The sequence below is a fragment of the Heliangelus exortis genome, chromosome 18 (assembly GCF_036169615.1).
Source record: "Heliangelus exortis chromosome 18, bHelExo1.hap1, whole genome shotgun sequence".
In the NCBI taxonomy this organism is placed as follows: Eukaryota; Metazoa; Chordata; class Aves; order Apodiformes; family Trochilidae; genus Heliangelus; species Heliangelus exortis.
In genome coordinates, this window is record NC_092439.1 from 5309952 (window position 1) to 5319614 (window position 9663).

The window sequence follows — 9663 nt, forward strand, 5'->3', positions numbered from 1 at the left end:
CCCTTTTCCACACACCTTTCTTCAAGACCAGAAGCTCCCCTTTCAAATTAGAGGTTAGGATGCTGACGAAATGGTGACGCAGGTTGGTTTTCTCAACCCTGAATCTGAGAGTTCAGCTGAGTCAGGAGCTGCCTGTTCATTTCCCAGGAGTGGAAATCATCCTGTGGTACATGCACAGCTTTTACTGGCCATTGGCACAGAAGTTTGCTATTTCTGGACCCAAGTGAGAAACTGTGAAACCATCAGTCTAATAAGAGGTGGTTTGTTGATGGTTTGGGTTTGTTTTGTTTTGTTTTTTTCAAAAAAGCATTCAGATGCAAAAAGTCTGAGGTAGTATCTTCAAATTTCTTCTGTTCCTGCAAAGAAATTACTTTGATAAAGAAGGTAAACACTCAGTACATGCAAGTACATCACCAATGTTAATTAGGGAATAAAATGACTTTCAGGCTTCAGTAGCAATATTAATGCTTCCTTTTCTTTCTTGTAATCAGACAACTGAGTTCCGACTGCAGCAATATGTGCAACTAAATACAATTATGTTTGTCATTTCTGATATTATTGGTGAGTGTCTGAGTTCCCTTCATATGATACTTAAAACTTCTATTCACATTATTTCATTGCCTGTAATGGAGGATAATCAGAAACAGGAACAAACAGTAGATAAAAAAAAAAAAAAAGGCTTTATCATGCTTTATCATGACAGTCAGTTTATTTTAACATCATCTTTTGACATGAGATCATTGTGCTGAGCATTACTGAGAAGTGCCCTGTGAAGGAGCAATTACCCAGACTAAATAGATTTCTAAGCAGATTCAAAGAGAAAGATAACAACAAGCAGCAAAATGTACATTAGTGAAATAAAGCTAAATCAAATAAGGATTAGAAGACGCTGAATGATCCTCAAATCATGCAGTATTCTAGCTGCTTAATTAAAAAATTGTTCTCATGCCCAAGAGATTGCATTGCATTATAGCTCAGCCAGAGGAAGCACAAGGTTGGCTGATGGGGCCCATCCATGCCCAATTCCTCTAGGTGCTACTGTAACACAAATAATGGAGATTTTCAGCTGTTTAGCACGTAAGGAGGTTGGTCCTATTAGCCTTGTACCCAGAGCACTAAAGCCTCCCAAAACAAAATATCTGGGTGACTTGTAGACAGTTGTGAATTTAAGCTCCAACACTGGGTAACAAATAATGCTGTAACTTCTCTGATCTTTTTTTGACTCACCAGCTACCATCAAAGAGGAAAGCTACCAGCTCCCCAGCCAGCTCTGCCATGAGCATTTTTTAGGAGATTTTCTTGGAGGACTGCTGGATTTCAATCAGTGATGTGACAAGAAATCAGCAGACAACGTTACATCTCTGTGACCTTGGCTCAGGTTTAGTAAAGAGGAAAATGTCAAGAGGCCCTGCATAGTCACCAACCTCACCACAAGTTTAAAATCTAATTTGTTATTGGAATCCATGAGAATGAAGGTCACCCTGTATCCTGAAGGAGAGGCGAGAAATTCCCAGCTCAAAGAAACTCAAAGTATTTATGCAGCTGACTTAAACCTGGGCTAGGCTTTTATACTTGCTGATGAATTTCCACAAAACAGCTGTTCTAAAGTCATAATCACATTAGGATGCATTTATAAAATTAGGCTTTGGAAGACACTGCAAAACCTCAGCCTCAAACATTCAAAACACTAATTATTCAATCACTATGAAACCATGCTTGCTTCCAATAAAGAACATTTTGTTTGACACTCCAGCTCAAGGCTTCTGTATAGTTGGCTGCATTGGTCCTTGTGAAATTACATACGTTGGAGGTTTGAATAACATACAACAATTTAGCTAAGAATTGGAGAGCATTGTTTGAAACTGAATTTTTGACTACAAAAGGCTGAGCTGCGTTGGCAGGCATCCTTGGATTTGACAACTGATGCACAGAGGGCAGAAGCAAAACATTATTTTTTTTTCCTGCGAGAAATTCTCTAAGGGAGTTCTCTAAGAAAGTGTTACAAAAAGTACAATAGCAACAAAGGAGTAACTACATCTCATTATCAGTGTGAAAGCCAAAAGTGAATGAATTAATTAGAGCCTGCTCTCATTGTTTATGTTACAGTGGCTCCCTTATGAATGTGCATCCACAATGTGCATGGCACTGCACAGGCACAACTTGGGTGGCTGGGGGGGAGGAAAGGAGGGAGAAAGTTTGCTCAGGACCTCCTCAGCAGCACTCAGCATCTTGCAAGATGGGCTCAAGTTATTTACCTGAAAATGCAAAAAATGGTGGGATGCTCTTAGCATACCTGAGCACTCATACCAATATCTGGATCTAAAATACTTTCATCTGTCTAATCAGAATGAATTTGAAACCACATATCTGCAGCCATCAAATGTGCTAACAGGGGGTGGATGGGAGAGAAGGAGGAAAGGATGTTGGGGAAGAGATAGATTTTTGTTTATTTTTTTCCAGGGCTATTACAAGCTTCATCTGTAAACCTTATTCCTTCACTCAACCTTCCCATGTTACCAGTCCAAGCAATTATACCCCTGAGACAGGAGGATGACTCATTTCCTTCTGTAACATTTTAAGGAATATCTTTGAAACCTACAGAACCTTTTAACGTCCAAAATTCCATGACAGAGTACTGATCTGTAAGATATTTTCCTACCCAATCGATCTTCTTGGGGTTTAGTGGAATCATAGCACAAATATGCGTTTAAACTCAATGTTAAATCTCACAAATTGAGTCTAAAAAGGGAGAATTTTAATTTTTAGCTCCTTAAACTCCGTACCTAAAGCTTTTTCCTCCCATCCAGTTCCAGGGGACATTCCTAAATAAAATATCTTCACCCGGACATCTTATTCCTATTTTAGTCTTGCTGCAGTTGCTAAACCTAAGATGACTGTTCTCAAAAGTCTCATTTTATCCTGTCAATGTTTGCCCATTAAGCTTTAATCCTTTCAACTCATTTGTAACCCACTGTTCTCTTCTGCCTTTCCCCAGACCCTCTTCTGTCTGGAATGGAGCAGCAGCAGCTGAGGCAATGAGTGGGGGATCTGCCATCCTTACCTACAAATGCTCATACCCAGAGCAATCACTGGGTGGGAATAAATTAAATCTTCCCTCTTGGGCACTATGAATTAGCCCACAGCCTCCTCCTAACATCATCACCCACCCTCCAGCCCTTCCACTGAAGCCTTCTCTTAAATGAAGATTTCCTGGGAAAAGGGATGCAGGAACAGCTTGGAGCAAACCCCTATGAGGTGTCATAACTCCAGTATGTCAGGGCGGAGGAGTTCATGGCTTTCTTTCCAAATATTTTTTTTGTCAGCCAAGGGTTGCCTACTGTGAAATAGAGGAGGGCTGCTGGGACCCACAAGCAGAACCTGGGCTCCCTGTGCCCAGGCATGCACCCGTGCTGTGGAACCTACATGTCATTTTCTCAGAGCTGAGATTCTCAAGGACACGAAAATAGATCTGATGTTGGAATTTTTCATAATTCAAATCGTCAACTGCAGTATTTCTTTTCAAGTGTCCTGTTGCTGTCATTCCTTTTGGAAGTGGTGACTAATAGGTAGTAGCCATCAACATGAATTAACTTGATATTAAAGTAGCTCTCAAGTAGAGCTCCAAAACTGTTTGTTACAGGTAGAGCAGTATTAGGACATCAAGGTATGACATCCATTGTTTTAAAGCAATGCCACATCCTATCCAGTTGGCTTATTACATTATTTGTTGTTTCAACACATAACTCTAAATGAAACTTAAAAAGAAAAAGGAAGAAACGTTATTTTTAACACTGATTTCTCTGTGCTTCAGAATTTATCTTGAAGACCTTTCTTACATAATGAGATATTGATTCACTGCATCAAGATCACTTATGCATTCAGACAGAAAACTTGGGATGAGATCCTTTTCTCTGAATAGACACCATCCCAGCAAGTTGGAATTGCAGCTCCAAAGTTCTCTGTATGTTCTCTGATATATTTTACAGTAATACCAGAATGAGTTTTATTAACTCTCTGGGTGAAGTATCATTTGTTTAAGTCTTTCTAAAATGTTGATAGGACTGCTTCAGAGCAATTTATATTCACATTGTATATCACAATCAAATAATAAGGGTTTATGCTACTACGATATAAAATATCACAGAATAAGCAGGGTTATATTGTCAGGAGCACAACATCTACCTCTGTGGTTAAATCCTCAGAATAACTCAGTTCTCCATCTGGGTCCATAGATTCTTTTTTACCCATCCTCATTTTTGCAGATCCCTGGTACTAAGACCCTGGTATGTATCAGGGATACTGAATACTTAAAAGCATAATGTACAGTAACAAATACTTTTGGACCAGAATATTGTGAGAAAGATGAAGTTGGGACAGAATTTGATAAAGCTGGTTTTAGCTAATTATTCTATGAAGTATTCTCTACTGTGAGGATGGTTCTGTGAAGTATTTACAAGTAGGAAATAAAAAACATTTTAAGACTGAGGCTGGAGAAGTAAAAATGGAGGAAGAGACAAAATGCAGTCTGAGACAGGCAAGCACAGAGATTTTTAAGAGAGGAAATACAACATTATAGATTTTTGGAGAGTGGAGAAACACAAGTGATAAAACAGAATGAGTTAAGATATGCAAAGTTCATATTTTTTTTCTTTTTTATAGCAAACATGGTATTTTGAAATTTTTGTGTCCAAATGACATTAGTTATTTCACATGAAGTGATCAAAGGACTTCAGTGAAAGCAGCAGGAAAGCTGATCTGTGATGACCTTGGAAAGATACAGCCTGCCTGACTCCATTACAAGGTGCAAAGCTTTTTGGATATCTGTTGAATTAGCCTCATGGTTAAATGCAGATTTCAGGGGGTTCCTGTTTTTCTGTTGTATTTTCTGTTACTATAAGTTATTTCAGTGTTCAATGGGTCTCTTTTCAACTACTTTTTTCTTGGCAAATGGCCATCTGAAATCAGAGGAGATGGAAAGAGATTGGCATCCCTTTACAGGCAGATCCAGCCTGCTAGAAATATAAAACTTGAAAATCCAGAATAAAATATGAAGTGCCAGTGTTTCCCATAGGACAAGTTTCAAAAATCTTTTTCAGGTAATTTGAAATAGTTCATATAGATGTCCAAACCAAAAGATTGGATATATACATTTGTTTAACACACAATATAGTATGAGAGGAAAAAAAAAGAGTAAAAGAGTTTCAGCTCCCTGCAAACAGAGATGTTAATTTAATTTCCTGAACATGTCTTGCAAACACAGCTATTTTACATTCAGGTCACAGTTCACAGCAAACCTCTCTGAAAGCTTTTCTTTAATAGCTTTTCAACTGGCTCAAGCCATCACTGCCTTACAGCCACCCCTGGACCTCCACCCACACCCAGCCTGTTTGAGCACCCCATACTCCACAGGGGGTTCCTGCACCAACGTGGCTGCCAACTATACCCCAGCCCAACATGAGGTTGGCTGCAGAGAGCTCTATTTCTGTGTTCCCTTTCACACAGCCTCCTGATCCAATGGGAAGCCATTCCCCTTCTTGTGCTCTCACATTTTGGAAGGCAGGGTGGAGCAGGAAGGAGCAGCTTCATCATCATCCTCTGAAGTACACAACACTGCCCCAAAACGTGGAGCCACAGCAAAGGCCATTCCATACTCAACCACTTGAACTTACAAAGCAAAGCAAACAGAAATGCCAAAGGAAAACCTCACCTTGGGGGCTTTGCAGGCTCGGTGAGCAGCATGCAAGGAGAAAGTTCCCTTGGAAGAGTGAAAGGGCAGTAACACCTCCTTCTGAGATTTTCCTGCAGAAAAAAAAACCCCAAAAAAGGCAGGTGTTCCATCTGCACAGCATCCTGGAAGCTCTACAGGAGCCCTGCAAGCAGGGAGCACTTCTCCCCCCTCCATGTGCATGTTGCAGCCATGGCATTAGTGTCACAGGCCAGGGGAATGTCTGGATTTTAGCAGAGCTTAAATGCTGTGGCATGAACTGATGGCTTCTGGAGTAGCACATTTCTGCTCATGTCCAGTGTTGGCTGACTGGCAGTGAAGAATTAAGGATCTGATATTAGCTATTATTTGAAGATAAGAATTTTTTTTTTGGTGGGTGTTGAATTAAATTTCAACTGGAAATTAGAGCTTTTTGTAACTACAAGTTTGATTTAAAGTACAGAATGTGTATAAAGGTCATAAGAGAAAAATGAGGCAGCTGTAGATTATGTATTATTTATGGATATGGAGAAGAATAAATATTCATAATTCAAGGAAAATAGCTAACATGGGGCTAAGTTACTGAATGTTGTCTACTAAAAAAAAGAAAAAGTCCTTTTAAATGAAGAGAGATTATTCCTTCCTGCATGTGTAAAGACAAGTTAGAAAAGTGTGATTTGTTTGACTGTGACTCATCCCTTCAACATTTGACGGATATGAATCAGATGACCTTCCCCTGGGAGCATATGCTGAAAACAAACTGAAGTTTCTAATTGTTTAGAAGTCTTCAAAGATAGTTCTTGCAGTCAATGGGATCATCTCCATTTAGTGCTCATTTTTTGTTGCTTTTTCCTTTCCCTATCCACCTCAGTAAAAAAGGATTCTTCCCCAATAAGGATATATCCCTCCAGTCTGGAGTGAGCAAGGTACTTACCACGTAATGTACCAGACCAGAGGATGGGAAACCAAGGGAGGAGAAAGGCTCCAGCTGAGCGTGTTGATGGTTGACTTGACACCACTGTGCCAGAACAACACCATCCAGGGGCACCAAGTCTGTTTGAGAACACTCGAGCAAACCAGTAAATTGCCCTGTGAAAAGGTCTTATCTTCAATTCATGGACAAGTCACTTACTGAGGAGGTCTCCCTGGAAACCTTTTTTTCAGTTTTATGAAAAGTCCTCTGTACACCTAATAGACAATGGCAAAGTTGATTTGTAATCACTCCAGTTCCTCTGAGGCACTTAATTGACCTCGGGATGAGGTCAAAAAGTCAGAGCAAGGAAGTTACCAGTAATAGAAAAACTGTTCTTTTTATTCCAACTGTTGCTGTTTTGTCTTTTACACTTTCTGAAAGTCAGCCTACCCTGGTCAATAAATCTGATTGCAAGTCAGCCACAGAAAATTTGAGACTCAGCTTGGGATCTCCCACAGCAGTGAAGGACACAGCTGTGGGCCTGTAGAAGTCCACAAGGACAAAATTTTCCATTTAATAGGTAGCCATTCCCAAGCATGCATATGATTGCTCATGCCTGTGTGGCTCTAGATACATGGCTTGCACAGGAAAAACTAAATCCCAACTGTCCTAAGAACTGCAAAAGACCTTCTAGCTCCATAATGACATTTTATACCCTCTTGGTCATAAAAGATGAAGTGTTCTTCTGCCTTAGGTATCTCAATTTAAAAATTAAGATTTTCTCCAGAAACTGAAGGAGAACCAAAGCTGATTTTATGACTCTGAATGGGTCCAAAACAGAGAAGTGCTGACATTCATCTCAGTATGATGGGGGGCAACTGGGAAACTTCAACACTGAAACAAACCTAAGAGAAACATGGAGAACTAATGCAATGGGAGTTAGAACCAATATGTGGCCAGGTGAATATAGACACCGTGCTAGTATTCACCACATCCCAGGCACACTGCAAGGGGACCATGGGCTCCACACAGCATCTGGGGACACTACAGTCCCCTAAACGTTTGCTTAGCCTGTACTCACTGAAGAGGATGCTGCACAATCTGATTTTGGACATAATTTGGTAAAATTACAGATGGTAAATAATAGTCTCTAATTGTTCGAAAGGAGAAATAGAGCATTGAGAAAAGAATTAATATACATACAGTCTTAGCAGTAATAGGATGCAAAGAAGAGAGGACTATTTTGACTAGTTTCACAGGGAAAAAATACCTGACAGTGAGATGTTCTGGACTGTGTCCTCATCTCTGAAGGATACAGAAGCATCTCTCTTACTTGAGATATTTTAAATAGAACGTAACAAAATACCAACAAAGATGTTCTAGGAAATCACCTTCTTCAAGAAGGAAAATGTACAAATGCTAGAGTTCCTCACTAAGATTGATGAAAACAAGAGACATACATAAGATTTAACAATGAAGGGTAAAAATATCGGTCAATGAATTATTCTAACAAAATTACCAGGGACTTTCCACATCTCTTAAAAAATGAGAAAACACACCATTAGTTATTCATCTTTGACAATTCATGCTAGTACAAATCCCAGAGCATCACTTTGTCAGCTCCATCTCTCCTCCTTTTTGACAGATTACAGCAGTGCCTCAGCATGTTGCTAGAAGCTGATGAGGTCTCGCAGGAAGCCCAGGAAGAGAGTACCATAAAAGATGGGGAAACATATAAATAATTTACCATCAAACTAATATGAAGAGACCCCTTAAATTAAGATTCAGGAAATTCAGGAAATCCAAACGCAATAATTTGAAACATAAAGATAATATATTAAATGACTGGTTTCCTTTGCCTTTTTATCTTTGTGTCCACTTTGTTTGCATATTGCTCCCTCCCATGGTATGGTTGAACCACAGAGCAAGACTTTCATAATAACAAAACATCTTTGAAAAAACCTCCTATAAGGAGCTCTTGATTTTACAGGTATCAGGATCTTCCTTGTTAAAGAGAGAATGGATGTTTGCATTGAAACACTACATTTACCTTAGTGCAAATCTAAGCCAAACATTAAATATTTTTCAGCAGATGCAGCATAATTGATTGACATAACTGCACTGGTAACCCCATCTTCCAAATAACATAGTCCCATCCTGCAAGTCTGCACAAGAGGGGTTTCCTGCCTGCTATGTGTTACACAGGGTAGGGCACTATTATAAACAACTTGGTTTCTGAGCCTCAAAAAAATACATAAGATATATTCAGCTTCTTTCACCTCTGTTAGCCTTCTCTAATGCATTAATTACTGTGGATGCAGTAGCACTTACAGATGAGGTGTGTTCTTTCCCTGACTGGGCATGGAATATTATAAGGGGCTCCTGTTATCCCATTTGCACTGATTGAGACTTGCCAGAAAAAGTGAGAACTTTCTAAACAACTACATCAATCTCTCTTCTGTAAACTTAGACACAGACAGATTTCTTATTTTATTTTGAATTATACAAATAGTTCATATACACTCAAATACAAGCACGGCTGATGAAAAGTGAAGTAAGCCCAATGAAAAAGAGAGGAAAACTACTTTGTTCCCATTCAGTTCTGTTGGAAAGTGAGAAAGTTCCTATGCTATTCCTTTGCTACCCCAGGCAAGTAAAATTGTCTCTACAAGATCCTTTCCGGGAAAAACTTAGGTTTGCTTTGGAGGGTTGTGTTCACACAGCTTCTGACTGATAGCAGAGTTAAGATGAGGGAGCAAGAGGACCTGCACGATTGTTGGAACTCTGAAGTGTCAAACACTGCAACCAGAATGGTGAAGTTGTTCAAGAATGCAGTTGAAGTCATACCAAGGGACAGCACAAGAGGTTATGGAGCACATGCTGCAGCCACACTCAGACTGGGGATAGAGATAGAGATGGGGACAATACTGGAATAAGGTTGTATTAAATTTGTTTAGAAGAAGGTTAGAGCAAGACATGTGAAGTGCACAAAAGCAGTTATTGTTTAATAAAGTAAACCTGTAACCTTTGAAGGTAATGAAACAAT